Source organism: Arvicanthis niloticus, chromosome 1 (genome assembly GCF_011762505.2).
Source record: "Arvicanthis niloticus isolate mArvNil1 chromosome 1, mArvNil1.pat.X, whole genome shotgun sequence".
Lineage (NCBI taxonomy): Eukaryota > Metazoa > Chordata > Mammalia > Rodentia > Muridae > Arvicanthis > Arvicanthis niloticus.
Genome location: NC_047658.1, coordinates 57,563,674 through 57,586,181, shown reverse-complemented (window position 1 = coordinate 57,586,181; position 22,508 = coordinate 57,563,674). Strand labels below are relative to the sequence as shown.

The following is a 22,508-nucleotide window of genomic DNA, read 5'->3' as shown; positions in this document are numbered from 1 at the left end:
CCTTGATCTGAAGTTGCATGTATCATCCTGCTCCCTATGGACCGTGATAAATGCCAGCTCCTTCAAGAATGCTGCAGAATTTCATCTTACTAAAAGCTCCAAAACAATTTCTTTCTGCTCTCAATGGCCTTAAAACTTATTTTTCTCCATTTTGCTAGTGATTAAATAACCTTAATATGCATTTCCATTTCAGGGTCAATTTCTTGTACCATCCTAGCTGAAAGAAGCCTGAGATCTCATCCAATTGTGTTCTATACATCCACAACCAAGCTGCACAGGAATCCGTATTCACTGATAATCTCAGAAGAGTTCTAAAAGAAACTGGATGTGTGTTCTCCCCTCTCTCTGATATTTTCTTCATTTCTGCCAAGCCTATGCATCCTCACACACTTGTCTCCAAGCTCTTTACCCAGTAGTTTGATTCCTCTTATAGCATCACCTTAAACTCTATTCTTCTTGCGTGCTACCGTGGCCTGAGGATGGCAATATCCCAATGTTTCTAGGACTTCCATTGCTTTTGTATTCTCTTATCATGTTTTTTTTTTCGAGACAGGGTTTCTCTGTGCAGCCCTGGCTGTTTTGGAACTCACTCTGTAGACCAGGCTGGCCTCGAACTCAGAAATCCACCTGCCTTTGCCTCCCAAGTGCTGGGATTAAAGGCGTGCGCCACCACCACCCAGCATCATGTTTTCAATACTTGTTCCTATTACTTCTTTTTGAAATCTTACTTTATTTTAAAAATGACAAATAAGTACTGTGCCCATTCATTAAGTAAAAAGTAAAGTATTTATATGAACACACAGTGTAGAATAATCAAACCAGACTAACAAAGAGATACATCACTTCCTGCTTAGTATCAACTCTTACCATTTCTTGGCTCTATGGCCACCTGCAATTCCACAATATGCTACTGACTTAGGATTGCAACACTTACACTGGCCATCAGAACTTGTTCCTCCCTTCTACACTTCAACTAGTAGTTTTCCTCTCTGGGCCACCACTGCAAGCCCCTGGTAATCATTATTCTACTCTCTGATTCTGTGGATTGAACTATTGTTAGATTAGAAATGTAAACAACATCAGTATAGTTTGCTTCTGTGCATGACTCACTCCAATAAACACACTTGGTTCATAATGTTGCTAATTAGCAATTTGACATAAGACCATGTCTAGTAAGACTGTGATTCACTTGTTTAAATACTTAGGGTATTTTGTCATCTTAGTGTGTTTTGCTTTAACTTTTTTTTTTTTTTAGGAAAGCCATTTCTATTTGATTATGCTAAAATATTTCTTCATGCTTAAATAAAGAATTATACAAAATAAATCCTATAGATATTATTGAACACACTTGTCTATCTTTACTAGTCATGTACAGTTTGACCACTTTATATTTATTTATATCAACCCACTCTTGAAACATAAGGAAATAATTAGTGTTAATAATATCTCCTCTATATGGGAGAATAATGTGTCATTATGATATTAAGGTTTTATACAACAACAACAACCATTTTGTAAGTTATAGAACTAAAATGCCAACCTAAGGACTCTGCCTCAAGCATCTATTCTATTAAGCATTGAATATGCTTCCTCTTACACGTGGCTTTAAATACAGTACAGAAGGAAATAGCAGGCAGTAAATACTTTGTTGACTGATCAATGGAAACCAGAAGTAACTTATTTTAGACAACTGCCCTAGATAAGTATTCCCTCTGAATAGCTCTTTCCATTAGATAGTCCTTGTTCCTTTTCTTAACCATTAGAGAAGCATGAGATGCAAATACGATAGTTGAGCTAGAGAAAGTCACAAGAATATGTCAGGAAGTGTTGTGATTTGTCTAGAAGGAATTTGGAACAGCTTGCTGGATTGAACTCAGTGTGAGGGAGAAGAGCTCTGTCTTTTCTAAAGGCAGAGAAAGCCACTGGGACTGAATCTCAGTGAGGGTCTGACCCCTACCTTGGGCTCAATGATCAGGAGTCTGTCCTGAGCTTGCTCTCTAATCCTATGCCAAGAAAAGGACAGGACATTTTGCTAGTGCTTTTCCTCAGGACCGTGATAGTGACATGTGGCAAAATTCTGGGAAGAATTTACTGACTCCTGGGGTCAATGGCAGGACAGTCCACAAACATGGCTGCAAGGGAAACAATTGTCTTCAGATCCATGCTAATGTGTACTTTGGAGAGCTTAGGGTGCACAAGTGTACTTCATGACCACAGATTATGAAGTCAAACTTTGTCTAGCTTCATAAAGTGTGTAGAAGTCTACTTTTCAAGATAAATGATTTAAACAAAAGGTTTTAAAGTAGGTATTGTATTATCCAGTACTCAGGAAGTGGATGATGGAAGATTGTCTATACTATGTCAGGCTACTCTACAACCAAGACCCCTTTTCAAAAACAAGGCAAACAAGTTCATCTTTGTTGCTATCATTAAGATATTTGTGAAACTTTTAATATGAATAAAATGGTAACTATTGTTGAAACTCTTCCTTGTTTTCAAATTCATTCTTTCACTTACCAGGTTTTGTAATCCACATCTTGAATGGACCCACAATTCGTAAATAGTTTTGTTTTGAATAAAAAACAAAAAACTCCTTCCCCCAAAAAAGAATTGCTCCATTCAATACATGACATGTTGTTGCCTTAAACTTCCTATGTGTTCTCCTGTTTCTTTAAGTACATTCATATCTCCCTAAGAGCACATTTATAAAATACTTTAAGATCATTTTGCTTTAGCTGCTTTGGAACAGATTTTTCTGATGATCTTCAGATCAACTCTGTAAGGTAGGCTCTGTCACCCCACAGATGATTATCTGTTAGCAAAATGAGAACTACTCAGCCAGGAATTCTGAGCTCAGTGTCTTGTGGTAATATCTGCAATATTCCTGCAATATTTCCAAATGATTTGAACATGCAACCTGGGTTGAGTACTACAGTCTTAAGCTGGTTAGCTAAGATGTGCTGTTTATAAGGCAAGAAACGAAGGAAATCATTACATTATTACAATTTTTGCAATGTATGTGCCCAAATGTTTTAAGAAGTTTAACACAAGACTTAATTTTTATAAGAAATATAAAAGGTATTATTGCAAATACACATAACCTAAGAAGTGATAATAACCTCACCTCTTTAAAGCTGACATAGTATATATGTAGAACAGCAGTTGGGACCATTGCTTGATCATCTGATTTATATAATGTACTTGAATGAATAAAAGATGTTTCCAAATTTTTTGTAAAGAAGAAACTATTCCACGAATTTGAAGATGATATATTCAGAGATTGAAAGAAGTCAAATAGTTTGATTGAAGCCACAAAAATTGTTGAAAATAAACTCTTTATTCAAGACTATGTCTTTTCATCCCATGTTAAAAACATGGCAAAAAAAAAAAAAAAGCCATGAAAGGCTATGGGAGGGAAATCTTGAAACAGATTAAGCTAGTACCAATAGTTCCCATGAGCCACATACATCATATCTCAGTTATCAGTACAACTCACTAGCCAAATCAAGATCTTGAATTTCATCTTCCACCAAGACTGTGTGTTCACTGCATTCTTGGGTTATGAGTTACCACTGCAGTACGTGCCAGCACCACGTCCTCTTCAGTTAGTACACTCATAAATATATGTGTGTCTGAATAGGCATCAAACTTGAAGTTTCAGTGCATTCCCTTGATTCTCACAATGCCATTCATAGAAATAAATATCTGTACAATAACAAATCTGTCCTTATGCCTGGCCCTCAACTCCATGGTTACAGACACTGAGTTGCTCCTGTCTACTGCTTCTTCACACCCATGCTGTTTCTCAAAATCAAGGACCAGTCTTCACAGAATGTTGTACTTTCTCCTAAAGTAATGACAGTACTTTGTAAAAGCAAACTTTAACTGATTACACACATGCACAATGTTCTGAAAATCATCATGTTATTAGAATTAATATTCATGGTGCAATACATACTTTTTATAAAATATGTAACCATATTATTTCTTAACTATCACCAAATTATAAATAACTCCAAAAATGAGTTATGAAACTAGTATACATGCTCAAATATAGAGAAAATAAAATTCATATTATCAACACTATAATTAACTTAGAATTTGGCAACAAAAATTATATAAATCCATTAAACAATTTGATTTTACTAATCTCAAAGCTGGCATGCATATAATTATAATTATTGAACTTATTAAAGTTCTAAGCTTAAATGAATCAAAAGTAACACAAGTACTTCTCACCCCTTATTAAAGATGTTTATTTGTGAAGAAGATGACGTTTTTATAAAAATCCATATGGGACAAAATGCAGTAAGAAGCCATGGGGTGCCAAGCTAAAAATTATACAACTAAAACACATCTAACTTTGCAGGAACATCATAGAAAAGGGACTATTAAGATTGTACAAGACAAAGGACTAGGATTCTTGATGTGAAATATTGTCTTTTCAACCGGAAAAGGATACTGTACCAGTGAAATCACAATAATATGGATACCTAAATAAGATGTGAAAATGACTACAGGAGCTGACATATCAACATAACTGGGGAAAATTCACAAGGCCCACCACGAAATGAAAAGTTATAGTCAATCAATGGCTACAGATAATTAAGAATCACTCTTCTACAGGAAAGTGCCCTCAATGTCCTATCCAATCCTAAGTGGCTATCCGTAACACATGTGTATACAAAGAACAGTAAATGGACACAGTAGGTTGTATATGTTTATTAGAGACAATACTTGTGGAAGAGGTAATAAAAATAAAATATAGGGAGTAAAGTGCAAAAGAAGGAGTTGTAGAGGCAAGGAAGGGTTGGAATTTTGAAAATATACTACTATGTATGAAATTATCAAAACATATTTCTAAAGACACACAAATAGCACTAAGATTCTCCCAAATAAATCACAAAATATGGACTGGATATATGGCTCAGCAGTTAAGAGTACTGGCTGCTCTTTCAAATGACTCACATCTAGATCCAGTTCCCAGAACCCTGGAAAAGGAAATGGAAAGCCTAGGAAAAAGGTCAAGAACTACAGATTCAAGCATCAACAACAGAATACAGAGATAGAAGAGGTAATCTCAGGTGTAGAAGATACCTTAGAAAATATTGAAATAATAGTCAAAGAAACAAAACAAAAACCTCCTAATCCAAAACATCAAGGAAATCCAGGACGCAAGGAAAAGACCAAATCTAAGAATAACAGAAATAGAAGAGAGCAAAGATTCCCAGCTCAAATAACCTGAAAACATTTTCAACAAAATCATAGAAGAAAACTTCCCTAACATAAAGAAAGAGATGGCCATAAATGTATAAAAAACATATAGAATACCTAATAGATTGAACCAGAAAAGAAAATCCTCTTGTCACATAATAATCAAAGCACTAAATACACAGAGCAAAGAAAGAATATTAAAACCTGTCAGGGGAAAAGGCCAACTAACATAGAGAGTGAGGCCTATCAAAATTACATCAGACTTCTCAACAGAGACCCTAAAAATCCAGAAGAGCCTGGAGAGAGGTTATACAGACCCTTAGAGAACACAAATGCTAACCCAAGCTACTATAGCAAGGAAAACTCTCAAACATGATAAATGGGGAAACCAAATTATCTCAGGACAAAACCAAAATTAAACAATATCTATCTATCAGTCCAGCCTTATAGAAGATTCTGAAAGAAAAATTTCAACACAAGGAGGGTACCCACACCAAAGAAAAAACAAGATAGTAATCATCTCACAACAAAAACAAAAAAAGAAAATCACATAAACATAATGCCACCTATAAAAATAAACATAACAAAATTAAAAATTATCTGTCTTATCTCTCAATATTAATGGGCTCAATTCCCCAATAAAAAGACATAAGCTAACAGACTGGATACACAAGCAGGATCTGGCATTTTGCTGCATACAAGAAACACAGCTCAATAATAAACACTACCTCGGAGTAAAAGGCTGGAAAATAAGTCTTCTAAGCAAAGGTCCCAAGAAATAAACAGTTGCCATTCTAATATCCTATAAAATAGACTTTAAACCAAAAGTTACTAATTGAAATTAGGAAGGACACTTCATATTCATTGAAGGAAAAATCCAGTGAGAGCAAGTCTCAATCCTGAATATCTATGCCTTAAATGCAAGGGCACCCACATACATAAAAAGAAAAAACTTTACTAAAGTTCAAAACACACATTGAACCATACATAATAATAGCAGAAGATTTGGCTACCCCCTCTCACCAATGTACAATTTGAAAGAGAAACTTAACAAACATAGAGTGAAACTAATAAAGGTTATGGACCTAATGGATTTAACAGATACAGTACATTTCATGCTAAAACAAAACCATATACCTTCTTCTTAGCACCTCGTGGTACCTTCTCCAAGTATCCATATAATTGGTTGCAAAACAAGCCTCAACAAATACAAGAAGATTGAAATAATCCCATGCTCCCTATAAAATCACCATGGACTAAGGCTAGACTTCAATAACAACAAAAACCCACATACCCATGAAAACAACTTTCTACTCAAAGATAACTTGGTCAGGAAAAAAATGGGAAAGAAATAAAAGAATTCCTGGATAGCATTCCCAAACTTGTGGGACACAATAAAAGCAGTGTCAAGAGAAAATTTTACAGCACTAAGGGCCCTCCTAAAGAAATTGGAGAGATCCTACACTATCAACCTAACAGCACACCTGAAGAAGCAAACACACCCAAGAGGAGTAGAAGGCAGGAAATAGTCAAACTCAGGGCTGAGTTCAACCAAAGAAAAATATACAAGATATCACCAAACCAAAAGCTAGTTTTTAAGAAAATCAACAAAATAGATAAACCCATAGTCAAACTAACTAAAAGGCACAGAGAGAGTATACAAAATAACAAAATCGGAAATGAAAAGGTAAAGAAACAACAACTAAAGAAATTGAAAAAAAAAAAAAAACCCATCAGTTCCTACTACAAAAGTCAATACTCATAAACCTGGGAAATACAGATAAAAGAGGTGATTTTCTAGACCACATAACAAAGTTAAATCGACAGAAGGTAAACTACCTAAATAACCCATATCCCCAAAGAAAACAGAAGAAGTCATTTAAAACTTCACAACCAAAAAAAGTTCAGGGCCAAATGGCTTTAGTGAAGAATTCTACTAGAATTTCCAAAAAGAGCAAATACCAACATTCCTCAAACTATTCCATAAGATAGAAACAGAAGGAACACTACCTAATTCATTTTATAAAGCCACAATTACTCTTATAACCTAAATTGCACAAAGATCCAACAAAGAAAGAGAACTTCAGACCAATTTCGCTTATGAATATCTACTCAAAAATACTGAAAAAAATCCTAGGAAACCACATCCAAGAACACATCAAACCCATCATTCAACATAATCAAGTAGGCTTCACCCTAGAGGTACAAGGTTGGTTCAATACAGGAAAATCCATTAATGTAATCCACTATATAAACAAACTAAAAAGAAAAAAAAATCACAAGATCATCTCATTACATGCCTAAAAAGAATTTGACAAAATACAACATGACTTCATGTTAAAAGTATTGGAGAGATCAGGAACTCAAGGCTCATACCTAAACATAATAAAAGCAATATACAGCAATCCAACATCCAATATCAAAGTAAATGTAGAGATCCTTGAAGCAATCCCACTAAAATCAGGAACAAAATTGCACAATCTCCCCATATCTAATCAATATAGTACTCAAAGTTCTAGTTAGAGCAATAGGACAACAAAAGGAGATCGAGAGGACACAAATCATCAAAGAAGTCAAGGTATCACTATTTGCAAAATATATGATAGCATACATAAGCCACGGCAAAAAATCTACCAGACAATTTCTACACCTGAAAAACAACTTCAGCAAAGTGGCTGGATAGCAAATTAATGTAAATAAATCAGTAGCCTTCCTTTATACATATGATAAACTGGCTGAGAAAAAATGTAGGGATACAACACCCTTCACAATAGTCACAAATAATATAAAATATATTGGACTAAATCTAAACAAACAAGTAATGACTGGAATGTAAAAATGATTAAAAATAATTTAAAAAAGAACTTAAATATCAAAAATAATATATGAATTTTCTTTTTTCCCCTTTCTTTCTTTTTTTATTGGATATTTTATTTACATTTCAGATGCCATCCCCTTTCCCCATTTCCCCTCCCTAGAAAACCCTTATCCCATGCCCCCTTTTCCTTTTTGATTTTATACAATTTTTTAAAAATGTTAATCAAAGGCTTTGTAAGTTTGGTAATGCTCAATCAGAAGTGTAACCCAATACCCAACTTAGATATATCAACTATCTTTGATTGGTGGAGACACATGAACATCTGCCTCCACGTTCCCCGCTTTCTTTCTTTCTCTCATCACCTAGCTTCTCCTCTCCTTTTTCTCCTCCTCTCCTTACTCCTTCTCTTCCTCTCAGTACTCCTCCCACCTTAGCTCTTCCTACATATCACCCTTCCTGTTAAAATAAAACTTTTCTCTCAAAATACAATTAGAGCATAATTATTCCTAATTGTACCAGTGAGGTACAAGATAGTTCTAATACCCAGTCCATCATTTTGTTGACTAACCAGAACCTCTGTCATCTCTTCTAACTAAAACACTTACTTTTGATCCTGGCTTTTTTAGCTTTAGAATGAATGTCAGCTGAAAACCATCTACTCAGATCTTTTCTCTGAAAGTAAATAGCCAGGATTGGCTATTAGACTATAAGTTTTCGACCCCGTCAGAAATCCAGAATGACTGAGTTAACTGAAATTATGGGAAGCACAAAGTATAGTTTCTAAAACTTAGCCAATTTATAGAAATCGCTGAATACCTGGACACTCTCTATACTACAAAACGTTGGGGAGCATCCGATCTTCAGCCTTCTGGCCCAGGATCATCTGACAGACCTAGTGATGCAGAATTATTAAGGGCTGATTACTCTGTCTAGGCAGATATAATCAGTCAACTATTCTGCAAGTGTGTCCTTTTCTGGACAGTAATTTGTCTGTAGATGGAAAGAGGCAATTCTTGCCTAGTGGCTGTCTCCCCACAACTGGAGTAACTTCAAGGATGCTCAATTTCTTCTTAGAATCCAAGACAGGAAGCTGTCAGGAGCAGACAGTGTCAGGAGCAGACAGGTCTCTAATAATGTATGAATTTTCAAGAGGTGTGTGTGTGTGTGTGTGTGTGTGTGTGTGTGTGTGTATGTATGTAATCTGCATTGGTGAGCAGAAATATAAACATTTGTACAGGTGAACATTTCCAAAAACATTAAATGCTTAAAATTAATCTTAAAATATTGTATAGTAAGTGGATATATGAAACATAAGTATAGCTGGGCAGTGGTGGCACACACGCCTTTAATCCCAGCACTTGGGAGGCAGAGACAGGTGGATTTCTGAGTTCAAGGCCGGCCTGGTCTATAGAGTGAGTTACAGGACAGCCAGAGAAACCCTGTCTCAAAAAACCAAAAAAGAAAAAAGAAAAAGAAAAAGAAAAAGAAAAAGAAAAAGAAAAAGAAAAAGAAAAAAAAACGCAAGTATTTTATTTTAATAGTAGACTAACAAAGAACCCAAGCTTCATGATAATGGGAATCTCTTGCAAGATATAAAAAGGAAAGTGTGTGTTTATGATAAAGGATTCCCAAGGGTACAAATGTAAAACATTATGACTGTAAGTGCACCCATGGAATTACATTAGAATTTTAGTAAGCATAAAAACATTAATTAGGACCATGCCTAAAGTATCACAGTGTTCCAAGAACTGAGGATCAACAGCGAGTAGGTTCCGTACATTTAAAATAAAGAAGCAGCTAGGAATGATGTTGAATGTGTATAACCAACACTTAAGAGACAGAAGTAAGAGGGTAGCAAATTCAAGGAAAGTATGAGATACATAAAAGTTTCAAGCCAGCCCGTGTTGTATGATAAAGCCCTGTTTCAACACCACCCCTGAGAACCACACCAGCACCAAAATCTAACAAAATAAAATACAGTAAACAAAGGAAATTATATACAGGGAGACACTTAGTTCATTGCCTGCGATACAGACAGAACTTAATAAAATGCTGATATCCACAACAGAAACATTATTTTCAATATCAGTAATGGATTTCCATTACAGATAACCTTTGTCTTATTCATACAACTTCACAAGTCACATTGCATAACACATATTTTAGAAACTCAGTGCTCTCTTTTGTTCATGACACAGTTTTCAGATACTGAATTAAATTATACTCTGGCAAGTACTACCCACAAGAATAAATGATGGGGTCCCATCTGTATATTTTTCCAGGAGTAGGCATCAAATGAACCTGCTTAAAGAATACTAAGAAATATGTACAAAGAAGATGTGTTTCTTGACTTTAATGTGCCCATGACCAGAAGAACCCCATATTAGTGCTTAGAAAAATATTGACTCTATTGAGATAAGGTTGTTTTCAAGATATGAATTATTGCTCCCAAAGAATGGATAGGAAAAGTAGTGTTTGTTTAAAAAGCAATAATTTCTCTTAAAAGATAAAAAGTAATTAATATGTCCACCAGACTATTCCATGTCAGGAGTTAGAATAGCTTAAGGATACAGTTCAGCAAGTATACTTATATGGACACATAAACATCGCTTTCTCTGGACTGTTTAATGAAGACATTAAACAGTTTTCTCACCTCAGTCAGAAAATTCTTTATCACTTCAGAGTGATGGGTTTGTTGTTTATCTAGGACTTCAGAAAAAATGTCCTGTTATTCTTTTGATCTGGCATCAGGATATGATAAGAAAAGTTTAACCCAGGGGATTCTAGACGGCTATTTTATCTGCAGTATTAATATAACAAGACATCTTTTGAAATGTGTAAACTAAGACCTAGTTCAAGATAAACATCCAGGACTTAAAAATACAAATAAATTATCTCTATTTCCTTTGAGGTTCAATATTTTACTTAAAAAATGTACATTTATTCATTACTAATCATTGCCTGTCTGGAAGTGTTTAATTATTGTGTTTACATTAAACCACACAGTAATTCATATCAAAGTAACTTTAAATATTCCTTTGGGAAGTACAGAGTTTATTTTGGAACTCTTTTCCTTTCTATGATGCAAACTCCAACTGGAAATTTCACCAATGATTCATTTCCTCACATATGCTTCCTGAATACACTTAAAAAAAAAAAAACCACTAAAACAAAACTTCCCTATCAATTCCCAGAGTACAAAACATACATTTAGAAACAGTGGACAGAATGAGAAGAATGGAGACGGATACTTTTAAAATGATACTATGGGAAAACATTCCACCTCCTTATTTCTTGAGTAACATTCTATACTAGGATGTTTGCTAAGTCTACTTATTTTTATTTCATCACTGCTCTGCCACAGGCTCACAAGCATCCACATCTTGAACTGTGCTCTCTAGAGATTCAGTATCTAAGGAAGCCTACTGTCACTAGAGGGCAGTGTAATTTTCCTAGTTCCTGGGACAGATGATTAACTGAGAATTTCCGGTGTAGTAATTGTAAGATTACAAATACACTTTAAAGGAGTAAGTAGACATACATTCTTGTTATAGTCTGCTTGCTCTTCCCCTCCCTAACCAAGTTTATTTTTTGAAGCATTAACTCTCATGGTGAAATTCTTCAGCATATTAGAAAATAATAGCTTAACGGAATCAAACACCCAAGAAAGAATTAGAACTCCTAGAGAAAAAGAAAAGACTAGCTGATGTTCCACATCTGTCTGTATGTCTGTTTATATCCATTAGTTTTCATCACGGTGTTAAAATGTACCTCTAAAGCAGCCATTTGCAAAGCCTGAAGATCCCCCCTCCTTTCCAGACACACTGGAAGCTTGTTCCTGAATGTCACAGACTCAACAGCAACAAGAAACCAACAGCTGCTTTTTATGTCACCCTCTTTTTATGCTGTTTTGTTAAAGAAGCCAAATCAACACTGCTCAATTACAAAATGATACAATATAACATATGAGTGCAAGTTCCTGAATTTTCAAACACTGAGCTTCATAGCTTAAATCTGCGACATAGTCTTTATCTGTAGCTATTTAACAGCCTCCAAAGCTAATCTAATCTAATATTATAAATATTAGCTACATGAAATAAATAATATAAATATAACAAATAATATGAAATATGTAATATGGTAATTAAATAATACTAGATCTTAGGGGTTTTGTGAAACATGAAAAATAACTTAAAATGCAGGCAGACTATAAAATTACCAGTGCCTTAGGGCCACTGTCTCATGTTATTTCTCTGAGGTTTCTTTTCTCCATGACTACAGGAAATATTATCTGTTCCACTTCTATTACCCATTCATCACATATTTACTGTGCTACACACTCCAACGCACAACTTGTAAACTAAAATAGAAAGTACTTCTGTTTTTTAGGGTGCTTATATTGTAGCAGGGAACCCAGATATTAACCAAATTGTCAGATAAGCAAAAGTGAGGTTTAACATGTAACAAATGCCATAAATGAGAAAGATAGAGTATGTGTATGTGTGACAGGTAAATTAGATCCAAATGGCAGATCACTAAGCTTTTCTTGATTAAACAAAATGCTGAAATCTTATTTGAAATCAAAGTCATCTAGAAATGAACCATATCTTACATATAAGAAAGGAACAGATAATGGTACATGGCAGATGGGAGCAGAGTATATATAAGACTAACTAAGCTGTCCTGAACTGAGTCTGGAGAGACAGTACAGTTTTGTTGAAAACCGGTGGTTCACAACCGCATATAACTCCAGTTCCAAGGGATCCAACCCCCCCACTTTTGGCTTTCATGGTTATATAAACCCATATTCCCCCACACTCCCCCCCAACACACAAGTATACATAATTTTGTTTTTAAAGTTGGGAGAGAGGATGTATTGATAGTAAAATAACCCCTTAGTTATATTTTAAATTCAAATATCTGTACCTACCTAAACAAATGTCATTCTTAAATATGCCATTTCACCTGTGATGTTAAATATCCCTCAAAAGGAAACATCCTGTTTTAACTCCTCCAGAGACAAGAGTCTGTCCACTGCCAACCCTGTTGTATTTTCTTTATGAGGAGATGAAATCTGTTTCCTGATAACTTCCACCCACACAGCTGCACTGCAGAACAATTTCCTGAAATTGATATCTAAAACAGAAGATAAGACGGTCTGAGAAGGGGATGATTTCCTGGTCTGATCTTGTTTTTTCATGTTGAATGTAGTTGGTGGCCTCTATCACTCTTGAAATAACTGTGTTACTTATCATTTAAGACACTTCCCAAAGCATCTGTTAAACAAATTCTCAACAGATGCAGAGGGCAGCACTGAAGATGACTGTATTCTTTACTCTGTTGCCAGCTGTCATCCTAAGATCCCATATTATAGTACAATTACACCTAAGAATGATTGTCTTTGAGTTCACAATGCATAAGTGTGATTCCTGGGAGTTACTATGAAGTAATAACCCTTCTTTTCTATACGAGAAAGAAAAAGATGAAGAAAAGAACACGGGTACAGAATTTGCTCCTGCAACAGCTCACTAAATAGTATTGACTGTGAATCTGTCATTCTGTTTTCCTTCTTAACTTTGTCTAAGTTTAAAGCTTCACATGTATGGGTTTTGCCTTTCCATCTGAATTCTTGGCAACCTATTAAAAGATTTCAATTTTAAAAAAAAATTGTGAATTAGCTGACTCCAGAAGAACACACTAGGTACATTTTCTGTTAAAATAATTTTCAAATGAACATTTTTCTCTCAACTAATAATTTTCTCCCCAATTTGCAGAAATATGACATTCTTCAAATAAAAGGCTATGTAAATCTGTTATTCAAAGGAATTTTAAAAAGCCTAGGGGGTATTAATAGTAAGTTTGTATATCTGGTCACTTTTGTAGCTTCCTCTTGGTGAGTCAACAATTAGCCATTTTTAGAAACAATAAAAATACCTCAGAGTTTCATGAAGCATATTTTATTGTGATTTCGTATTTATATTTGTCAAAATGCAAATTTTTTACCCTGTAAGGTTAATTTTGATTGAGTTTTCTCTCCCATGGATATATCTTAATTAAACCAAGTGAATGCCTAATTCTTACACATGTTAAAGCCTTTTCATAGAGCGGCACTTCATCTGCTCATCTTTCTGTTTATATTTAAGTAAACTGCACTGATATAAAGAAACAGGCATGGGAAGCCAACTTCCTCCGGGTAAGTCACCTACCTAACTATAAATCATAGCACAGAGAAGAACAGGAACTTAGGTACCTTCTGTAGTACTCCTCCAAACTGCAATACCTCCTTACCTGTTCATCTGCTCTTAGGTTTTACTCAACCCATACATTTCCTATCATTACAGGTAAGTCTTTATAAGAGTTTACAAAAATCTGACTCAGATGGAAACACCTGATGAATTGGTGGACTATTTTAAAATTTATTTTAAAATATTTATATTAAAATATTAATTTATTTAAAAATAAATATACTTTCAGTTTACATTCTAAAATTTGGGTTTTTTTTTTTTTTTTTTTTTGTATCTTTTGATGGGTGGCAAGCTAGAGAGATGGCTCGGTGGGTAAGACTGTTTTCTGAGTGCAGTGTCCCAGAACCCACATAAAAGGTCAGAAAAAGCCATGAGTCTGCAACTCCAGAACTGCAGGAGTCAAATCAGAAGAATGGCGGCTTAACTGAAGCCAGCCTAGGTCCAAATACAGTAAGAAATCTATTTCAAGAGAATAAGGCTGAAAGAAACACCTCACCTTGTCCTCACTCATGCTCACATGTGCACACTGAAACACACACGTTCATAAACCACACATACACACATAGTATCATATATCATACACACACATGTGCCACCTATACCATACCACAAAATGTGCATATACTGTGTGTGTGTGTGTGTGTGTGTGTGTGTGTGTGTGTGCGTGTGTGTGTATCTCACATACTCAAAAAGAACAATTTTGTGCTGAGCCCCTCAAGACAGAGCTAGGTGTGATGTTGCTATTTTAAGTGCATTCTGAAGCCAGTCAAATTTAAGTGTGAAGTCCATTTACTAGCTACGGGAATCTAGAAAATGCTGCTTCTTTTTCAATCTCACTTTTCTTATATGGAAACTGAAGAAAACCTAAAGAGATAATTCTACATATACCACAAAGGAATATATAAGATTAACTGAATAACATAGAACTTAGTATAGTGGTCCTTAGCAACAGGGACCACTCTAGACCTCCACAAGCATGATCCAATTTCTTTAGTGTCTATTCATTCAGCCTTTCCATCTTCAGCTCTATAGAGCAGGGTCTCCATTACAGTTATGAAGGTAAGCATTATTTTGCTCATATATATCTAATAAATTTAAAGGAAATTCTAAGCAACTATTAGATGGTGAATGAATTAATGGTCCTTCAACATACTTCCTTTAGGAAAAAAAGGAGTACTAAAAGTAATTATTCAAGAAACCTAGTTCAAATGTAGGATTAGAATTCGGGACTGCTCTGTCTTACCATCCAAGAGTAGCCAGTCTTCTTCTATTCTCCAGTTTCTAGCAACTCAGACTTACTCTGGAACTGAGCAAAGCCTAGGTTGAAGAAACCGCTGACAGCAACCAAGAACTCCTGTGAGTCTACAGAAGTCAGTTGGTCCAAGCCATTTTTGTCTCGATGTATATTACTGTTGGTCTTGACAAGCCAAGTTGATGATGCCATAAGGCCATGAGGCTATATTTTCATATGCGGCTCAGTTTAGCTCCCAGATGCACTCTTAAATTAGACCACATTATCACTCCAATCCTCACTTCTCTATCCCCAGCTCACACTGTTCCTATCTCATCTGCAACACAAATTGACCTTATGCAGCCTCCAACTTTAACAGCCTTCTAACTCCAGCTCAAGACTTACTTTTTCTATGAGGGCCTATTAGAGCAAACACGTCACTTCAACCTGTACTTTTTCCTCCCCTTTTCTGATACACTGATGAGCCTGCAGCACTTCTCAGTGATTCCTTTTCACCCCAAGGAACATTTATTTAGTTCAATGTCAGAGTACTTTATCTTTGATTCTTCACATCTTCCTAAGTTATCAAGTGTTAGTACAGGTAAAGTGTCAAAGCCAGAACTGTCTCTTACTTTTGATGATGTCAAAATGCATGGTCATTAATAAAGACATTCATTTATAATAGGTGCTCACTGGAAAAAATGCTTGGAAGAATGAATGCCAAAAATAAATGTAGTCATTAAACAAATACTGATAACAGACAACACCATGAAGAAGTTTATTATAAAATGTTCAAATTTTTGTAGGAATATGTTATTTTTTTATTTTGTTTATTTTGTAATCATATTCTCAAATGCTTATGACATTATGGTTCTTATGCTTATAAATCAATTATTTATTCCTAATGCGAATGGTTTCATTGTTCAGTTTATATAAGAGATAAATCATTATAAGGATATGAATTTATACCACAATAGATATTCCATGGCAGCAAGACTTCATTTGAAAAGAAAACATGTGCTAAAAGGTTGGAGAGATGGGTCAGTCAATTAAATTCTTCCTACACAAGTATGAAGAACTGAGTTTATATCCACAAAACCCATCAAAAATGTTAGGATATTGCATGCCTGGCATTCCAACACTGGGAAGTGACAGGTGAATCCTGCAGGTCCAATGTACAGTCAGTCAAGCCAATCAGTGTGCAACAGGTTCAGTGAGAAAGCCTGCTTCAAAAAATAGAGTAAAGGGTGATGAAGAAGACATACAATGTCACCCTGTAGTTCTCATATGCACACATGGCCAGGCATTCCCAGAACATGTATGCAACACACAAATAACAAAAAACAAAATAAGAGTTAGCTGAGTAGTGGGGTACTTGCTTAATACATGTCAGTCCATAAGACTAATTCCAGCAGAAAAAGATAAGAGGTTAAGGAAGGAGAGAAAGTAGATGAAAAGAAGAAAAATGGGAGAAGAGAATGAGGAAGGAAAAAGAAGGTAGAGAATGGGAGGAGGAGAAGGAGGAGGCAGAGGAGGAGATTAAAATGGCATTTAAATTAAGCACTACTTAAAAATCAGAACAAACAATAATACTTTTGATAAGGTTTCATTACATCATAATAACTGGCATGCTGGGAATAGCTATAAAATAGAACGTAGAAATCATTGAAAGACTTATACTTTATATTCAGTGGAAATAGTTCACACTGTAATAAGCTATAACTGAGTCCAAATAATCCTAACAAGCTTCCATCTATAAGTTGCCCTAGAAATTTTAACTGTCATATAATTTTTTTACTTCAGTTGACTTCTTTTCTCAGTTTAAACAGTGCCTAGGGAAAAGAAGGTTTCCAAAAGAATTAATAACTTCCAGAGAAAAACTTGATGACACAGACTAGAAAGGGAGCTCATTCAGGTAAGTACCTACCACATAAACATAAAGACCTTAGTTCCTTGTCTAGAGTGTTGAGAGAAACCTAGTGTAGTGATTCCTCTCTGTATCTCTAGATCTAGTGTGAAGAGACAGGAAGATCCTGGTGCTCAATAAAAGGCCAGACCTTTGAGCTAATCACTGAACTGTGGGTTGGGTGAGAGACTGTATCTCGAAAATTATGATGGAGAGAAATAGGGAAAGACACCTTGATTTCACTCTCTAACTTCGAACATGCACTCAAATGTTCATACACATACATGCTCACAAATCAACTATTCAGGCATGCACACTAAATAAATAAATATGAAATGCTGATGAATTGTTTTCTCATAAAAATAAAAATGTAACCAATCAGAGCCTATTCAACTCTCTATCCAGATTTCCTTATTGCCAACTTAAATCTTCCCTGTGTTATATAATACTATATTTCTTTCTATCCTTTCTAAAAATAAAGATATTTTCATTTTCAAGGCAAATGGTTGCTTTTCCTTATGAAAGTTTAATACAAGTCAATGGAACTTGTAGCTATTATATAATAGCTTATAGCTTCTGTCTTTATAGAGAAGAAAACAATAACAGAACTTGGTACTTCTGTCAGGTTATGTCTACCTTGTCTTTCATGTGTTAAATCCCCTAAGTCAATAGTGATTTACTTCTAGACTGTGTCTGTCTGGGAAAGTTAATATTCAACATGAATAGAATTCAAGATTGACTGTAAGCATATGCATGAATTTCTACAGAGAGTGTTATTAAAGGAAGAGATCACCAGCCACAAAGCAATAAAATGTGTATCTCAAGTAACACCTGTGGCCTCAGTTCAGGTCGATGGCTTCCAGAATCTAGAACTGGAGAATGTAAAGAACATTAAAAACTGCCTTCACTTGGCTTCAAGGAATAAAAATGCATCCGGTAAATCTATAAAGTGGCTTCACTTCTTTAGTTGAAAGACACTGCTGAAATAAATCATCTCATTTTATCATCTCTTTGCTGTTAATGTTCATGCCCATCCCTAAATCTTTACTACTTTCTACTACAACAAATCTTGCAGAGCTAGAGAATTTGGTTACACTACACGGCTGCATTTTCGTTCTTCAACAGAATAGAATAAAACAGGGGTTGCGGGGGTAGGGGGGAGGGGAGACAATAGACTTTGCTGAGCATGGTTGACTTGAAAGCTAAGTTAGGCTTGGCTTTTCCAATGAACAGGGATAGCATATTTGACTACAACCACTGCATGTGCTGACCTTTCAGGTACTATTCATCCAAAACAACTGTGCCAACCCTTGTCTTATTCCACATCATTAAATATTCAAAATGTCTCAACATCCATTCTAAAATTAAAAGCCAAAATAAACACTTGTATCTTCAACTTAAAATTGAGGAACAAGACCCTGTATATAAAATATAATTTGAAGATTATTAGTTGATCACTTGTCCATAAAATTTGTGATCTTTATGCAATATCATATCATTCCTACTGATACTCCTGACTTTCTTAGCTAATTCCATATTTGACACTTAAGCTAAGGGTCACATCATGCTTCTAATAGTGTAATTGCCAAATTTGGTTTCAAAGAAAATCAAAACAAATGTAAAAAAATTAATTAAATTAAATTTTTTTTATATCTAAAATCTTCCATTTAAAATGCATTTTCTCCTTATGTTTGATATATTCAAGTAAAATAGTCCAGTTTTATTCAAGTAAACTCTTAAAATGGTGGAACCAGTCAACCAGAAACTAAATTCTTCAAAAAATTTCATTTTCTCTCTCGTACTTGAAAATAAGTGCAGGACCAAAATATCTGAACAGTTACTTCAGTGAAAGGTTCTACAGCTGTGGCCTAGCTCCAATCCTACAGAAAAGCAGAGTGAGGTGTAACAAAAAGAATACAGATAACTCCCAACAGCAAACACCGTCTCTCCAATAGAGAATGGACCTTCCTATTGAAAGCCTACAATCTTGGGATTTAAGGGGAGTCATTTCTCATCAACTGAAATTCTTTAATATAGACAACTGGTGATGTTTGCCAGGTGTTATCCTTAGATAGTATGAACTGGGGGGGGGGGGAAGATATTTTCACTTTGTTGGCATCAATCTACTTTGAAAATGGAATTGGAAGCTTCTGCTTCTCAAATCAAAAATATCGGACAAAGCTCAGAATCCCCATGTAACTTATAAAGTAACATGACCAAGGGATATCAGCAGTAGGTAATGGACACCTCATCATCCTAAATCATCTGTCCACACAACTGTCACTTTTTACTTTCATATTTTCTCTTTCCTTAGGGCACCATCATTCAGCTTGAAATGAGGGATGGCATGGTGAGAAGGCACATAGGCAAAGCCTACTGAGGAGGTAGGAGGACAAGGAGACACAAAAGCACAGCGTGGGAGAAATGGAACCTGCTTGAGCAACTGCCAGTCTGTTTCCCTTAACTGAAATGAGCTTTCCAATTTTCATTAAATGCAGTTATTTGTAATTTGAAGTCATGAAATTGAAAACGATATCACTGGGAAAGGGACTATAGTCACACAGTCAAAAAAGGCATCATCACAAATTATTTCTTAAACAAATATTAATTTTAAAATATATTTTTAATCTCAGGTATATGAAATATTTTACTGAGTATATATCTCATTCCATTTTGCCTTTACTCTGTGCTACTTCTAATAATCTTAATATAATCTACATCTGCAAACCACTAAGAATTTCTAAGTCCATAGAAACAAATTTGACCACATAAAACAGTGTTGAATTAGTTTATCGTAGATACTAACCATTGTCAAATTCAGCTTTCTAGTTTATAAAAATGCATAGAAACAAGTTTGATCAAAATACCTATTCTTTTCACTCCATCTATTCTTTCATTGCTCCCACTGTCATTACTTGGAAGAAAATTATTTTCATAAAAACATTTTGTCACACTATTAAAACTCACCACAGCACAAACTTCAGTGTATATGAAACTATAAAGTGAAGTAAGCATAAGATGCTGAATATTTCCTATTCAAGTAACTTGCTACTAAACAAGTGTTATTACTATATAAACATGTCACAGACATTCAAAATCACACTTCAGTAAAATCACTTCTGTAAATTGATGGTATGTCTGACATTGAAAGTTAACTGCTTCTTTTTTACATTAGGAAGGATAACCCTGCTCTTTTGTCTTTCTGCAAATGTTTCTTCCAGGGAGTTATGGCACAGCACCATGTCAATACCCTTAGAAGCTGTTGGATGCTGAGAGTCTCAAACTGTATATAACAACTTTCACATCTGTGGTGCTTTCAGTTCCCAAAACACTTGACTTTCATGTCTTAATTCTCAATGTAACAAGGATATGGCTAGGAAATATTTGTGTTTTCTGGATACCAAATTGTAACATGGATTACTATATATGGTTGTAAAGGAAGAGAATACAGGAAAGGAAAGAAGGAAATTACATTTTCAAGCTTTTTAAAATAACACAATGGGTTTTATGGTGAAATTCTATTCCTTAGCTTCCTCTTAGGAATTGGATTTACCTTGAAGAATATTTGGGACTTTGAAAAAATATAGCAGCAATATAGGCAAATGTCAAGCCCATGAGGAGACTTCAATGAGCACCACTCTCTTATTTTAACTTCTTTTAAAGTATCAAAGCAATCTCATAAAATGGACACTATTTCTCTTATTTAATTGTTGAAAAACTCAAGCTTCAGTTAATATTAATAACAGTCAATCTTAATGACTTCTTAATGAAAAACACCTTCTTCTACAAACAGAAATTCTATTCAACAATAAGCCAAGTTCCTACAAATTTCATGACAGTGACAACAACATATATTTCTCTTCTCTCAAGAAATAGGAAAGAATCAGAAGTCAAGCAAATGACTCAGATTCAAATGTTCCAGCTAAGCAGCAAATATAAAGTCTTGTCTTTGAGTATCTATTTACTAAGAATCCTGTAAGTGCTATAGTAATGAAGAAAAGGAAAAACCAATCTGCCCTACAAGCCATGTGCTGGATGCTCAGAAAATTCCTCCCTTCTCTGTGTCACTGAATTCCTTTAACATGTATACTAATAAGCATAAATAATCCACAATATTAGTATTGAATGGTATCTATAGCATCATAACCAATATCATATGCTTCATATATAAATATAGTAACTATAATACATATACTAATATATAAATATACTATTTACAAATAGTATATACTATTATATAAATATACTGATACTATATAATATATAAATATATAATATACTAATATATAAATATAGTATTTTCTATATTTTATAAGAACTGATGTACCACAGACTAAGCATTCCACTTGCTTTTTCTCATCAAATTTTCAGAAGTTATATCTTATTTCAATGAACATTAGCCTATCCAAATACTGAATGCATAGCAATGTCTGGACCATGATGCAAACTCATCTGCACAAAATTATAAAACCTTTCATCTCTGTAATAAGAAATTACAAAGTGATTTCCTCTCCAGATTTAGTCCTACAGTTTTAAAAATTATTTCTATGACAAACATAATAGTTAGCATGATGAACATGAAGGAAAATGGGCCAGAAGTTAGAAGATTGGCTGTCCACATTCAGCTCTGCTCTGACTACACAAAGAAAGTGTTAAGTATATTCATCAGATGACATTAACAAACCATAGCAACTCTTTTGGTCTTTGTGACATATCACAATACTACTAACCTCCCTCACATTTTCCCAGGCTGACTAATTCTCAAAGGAAAGAATCCTCGGACTAAACGACTACTATATTCACAACCACTAATACTATTACTGGCCTCTGCTGCATTCAAAACAAAAACAGTCCCTGAGAATTCACAAAGTCAGTTCTCCAAAGTCACATTCAGTGACATATAAGATATCAAACTGAAAAACTGCTCACAGAGTGTTCATTCATTTGGTTTTCTTTAACAATATGAAGAAAATACAAGGAGTATCGGGGAAGGCTGGAGAGATGGCTCAGTGTTTAAAAGCACTTGTTGCTCTTCCAATGGACCCAAGTTTGCTACCTAACAACCACATGGTGGTTCCCAACTTTTGACGATTC

General features: G+C 34.8%; 1 protein-coding gene across 6 annotated transcripts in view; it reads right to left on the bottom strand.

Annotated features, from left to right (window-relative positions):
• The window catches only part of Nox4 (NADPH oxidase 4), a 117,015-nt gene that overhangs the window by 84,984 nt on the left and 9,523 nt on the right, over nt 1-22,508 (bottom strand). The window lies entirely within an intron of this gene.